We start from the raw sequence: 3,536 nt of genomic DNA on the forward strand, positions 1-3,536 counted from the left end.
TTAAATGGTCCTGCCATCCCGTCATATCCTCTCTAAGCCTCCTTCTTCCTGGGCCAACCTGGTCCAAGTCTACCGAACTAGCATCGGAAGAAAACTTTCTTCTTCTTGCACTCAGCGTATCACTTCCAGAGTGAACATTTATATATCGGAGTCGGCGTGGTGTATGGTTAGAGTGCTGGACTAGAATCTAGGAGACCCAGGTTTGAATCCCCACTCTGCCATGAAAGATCACTGGGTCATCCTGAGTTAGTTATTCTCTCCTCACCTAAATGACTTCACTGGGTTCTTGTTGTGAAAATAAAATGGAGAAGGGGAGGAGAACGGCATTATAAGCTGCTTTGGGTCCCCATTGTGTAGAAAAGCAAAGTATAAATCTAAATGATTTTCATCGAGCCAATACGATATGGTGCTTAGAGTACTGGATGAGGATCTGGGAGATCCAGGTTCAAATCCTCACTGTTGCCATGGAAATTCACTGGGTCATCGTGGGCCAGTCACACTCAGCCTAATCCACCTCACAAGGTTGCTGTGAGGATGACATGGAGGAGAGGAAAATGATGTAAGCCGCTTTGCGTCCTCAGAAGTAAATAACAAATATTTCTATATTCTATGTTTTTTTTTAATATGCATGAGGGTGAATGCAGGCAGGCCAAACCTGATGGGGAAGGCAGAGCAGGAAAAAAACTGCAGAAAAATAATAGGAGTTCAAATAGCAAGGATTCCCATATGAATGAAAGAAGGCAAAAGGAAGGTTCCTTTCTGTTAACTATCTGCACGTCCACATGCATAGGTGGAGGGATTTTCATTCTCTTTCCCATCCTTTTCTCCAACTATATGCATGGATGTATATGTGAAAGTATACTTGTGCACTGCCCTGAGCTGGATAGCCCAGAGTAGCCTGATCACATCAGATCTCAGAAGCTAAGCAGGGTGGGCCTTGGTTTAAGACCCTGGAACCATCATTGGCAGCCTGTGCCTCGCCAGCATAAACTGAAATTAGCATGGGACCAAGATAATAGTCCTAAAATCACTGCTGACTGTACTCCCACTATGACTGATTCAGTACTGTGTGCCACCATCACTTATGCAATATTGTGCACTAGCACTTTATTAATGTTTTATAAATGTTCTGTTTTATTTATTTTAATTTTTATGTAAGCTGCCCTGAGCCTGCTTCGGGAGGGAGGATGAGGTATAAATTGAATCTCTCGATATAATAATTCTGTTTTGGTATGAATGCGCCACACGCTCCCACAGCCTTTGGCTCCCTCAGCTGCCACTCTGAAGGTCTGCCAATCCCCTGGCTGCATTGCCTCACTGCGTTGCCTCGGCCCTGCACACAGAGCTGGCAGCCAGCATCTCACCCTCAGTCTGGAGGGAGCCGGCGAAGGGGATGGATGCTCCGCCGAGAGAGCGGCAACCCCTCCATGGAAGAGAAGGAGGCAGACCTAGCGAGTGGCGGCAAGCAGGGGAAGCACTCACCTTCGCTGCCCATTGCAGCCCCTCTCCCTAGGCCACAAGGCTGGCGCTTCATCAGGGTGATAGCTCAGCGGGCTGCACTGCAGAGAAGGCTGCCCAGCGCCTTTCAAAGGCTCCCCCAACTTCCTTCAGCAGCAGCAGCACCAGGGAGGGTCTGGCCTAGAGGAAACAAGCTATGGCTCCTGGAAACCCGGACTCTCTCCTGAGGAAGACACTTCTCTTGGCTCCTGTGTGGGACTAACTGTGACTAACTGTCCCCTCAGTGCCTGTTGGTAGGCAACCAAGCCTGCTTCTGTCAGTAAAAAAAACAAAGGACTTTCAGCATAACCCCCTTCTCCACCCACTGCCAGCTTGGCCACGTTCCTGTCAGAATAAACTTAAAACGACTCTCTCCTTTTTGCCTCCACCACGGCTGGCTGGCTAATGAGGTGGGCCAGCAACCATCAAACCATTCTCTTCGACCCCCTGTTGTGCAGCTGACTTTTCCCTAGGGTTGCCAATCTCCAGGTGGGACCTGGAGATCTCCCACTATTACAATTGATCTCCAGATGACAGAGATCAGTTCCCCTGGAGAAAAAGGCTGCTTTGGAGGGTAGACCCTATGGCATTATCCCCTGCTGAGTCCTTCCATCCCCCCCCATCAGACAGGTACAATGCCATAGACTCCACCCTCCAATCCAGCCATTCCCTCCTTGGGAACCATTGTTGCAAATCTCCAGGTGGGGGCTGGAGATTACTCAGAATTACAACTGTTCTCTAGGAAGGAGGGGGAGGAGATGGAAAGCTGAAGCCAGGGGACAGATAACAGTAGGTTGATGGTTGGCTGGGAGGGAGATAGGGTTGCCAACTCCAAGTTGGGAAATTCCTGGAGATTTGAGGGGTGGAGCCTGGAGAGGGTGAGGTTTGAGGAAGGGTGGGACCTCAGACAGGTACAATGCCATGGACTCCACCCTCCAAACCAGCCATTCCCTCATGGCAAACCACTGTTGCCAGTCTCCAGGGGAGGGATGGAGATCACACAGGGGAGGGATGGAGATAACTCCAGGGGAGGGATGGAGATCACAGAATTACAACTGCTCTTCAGATGGCACAGATCAGTTCCCCTCGAGAAAATGGTGGATTCTGTGTCATTATACCCTACTGAGGTCGCCACAGCAAATTGACGCTCAGTGCCCAAGGCCGAGGCACCCACCCAGAGCCTCTTTCTAGAGCTCATTGTATTTATTTCCACAACGGGCCTTATTCCTAGTAAATAAATAAATATAAAATAGTATTTGGAAGCGTGACCTCCAAGGAATACCAGGGTTTGATGCAGAGGTAGGCAATGACAAACCACCTCTGAAACATCTCTTGCCTTAAAACAAGTGTAGCTCACCACCTTGTGGTGCATAACACTAAAGAGCTAGAACTTCTGGCTGCCAGACAGTCTTAGGATCTCCTGGCTATTTTACACACAATGCCATACAATATTAATAATTAATACATGTGAACTTATATAACAGTGTGCATATTAATTCTAAAGAAAAGTGAAGAGTCATCTTTCTTCCCCACCCCACCCCTGCATCTCACCAGCTGAAAGATTACTTGTGCCACTAACTCTGAGCTGCCATCTCATGGTACTGTTTTTTTTTGCAGGCTTCTCCAGGGACCATTTCCTTCTTGGCGCAAAATCTGGGCCTATGGAGAGACCCGCTTTGATCTACAGTCAGACATCTTCTTCGCTTGCCATCCTGTGCGAGGAAAAGTTCAGGGTGAATCGTACCTGGAAGGGATCCTGTTAGTACACATGACTTCTGCACCACACAGACAGCTTCTCCTATGGTGCCTCAAACATGACTCTCCAAGAACAGGCCAAAGTGACGCTCAGCTGTCTGCCCCCAATGGAGATAGCTCCCTGCAGCACCGCCCTGCCAGGAAGTGAACACACCGGTACATGCAGTTCCCATGTTGCGACTCAGCACAGACTCTGCAAATGAAAAGAGACGTCCTGGATTTTTGTGTCTTTGGAGATAGTATTCCAGTGGGGGGAGAAAGTCTCAGCAGCTGCCTCTCAGAAG

This window comes from Gekko japonicus, unplaced genomic scaffold (assembly GCF_001447785.1).
Source record: "Gekko japonicus isolate JY-2015 unplaced genomic scaffold, Gekko_japonicus_V1.1 scaffold7, whole genome shotgun sequence".
In the NCBI taxonomy this organism is placed as follows: Eukaryota; Metazoa; Chordata; class Lepidosauria; order Squamata; family Gekkonidae; genus Gekko; species Gekko japonicus.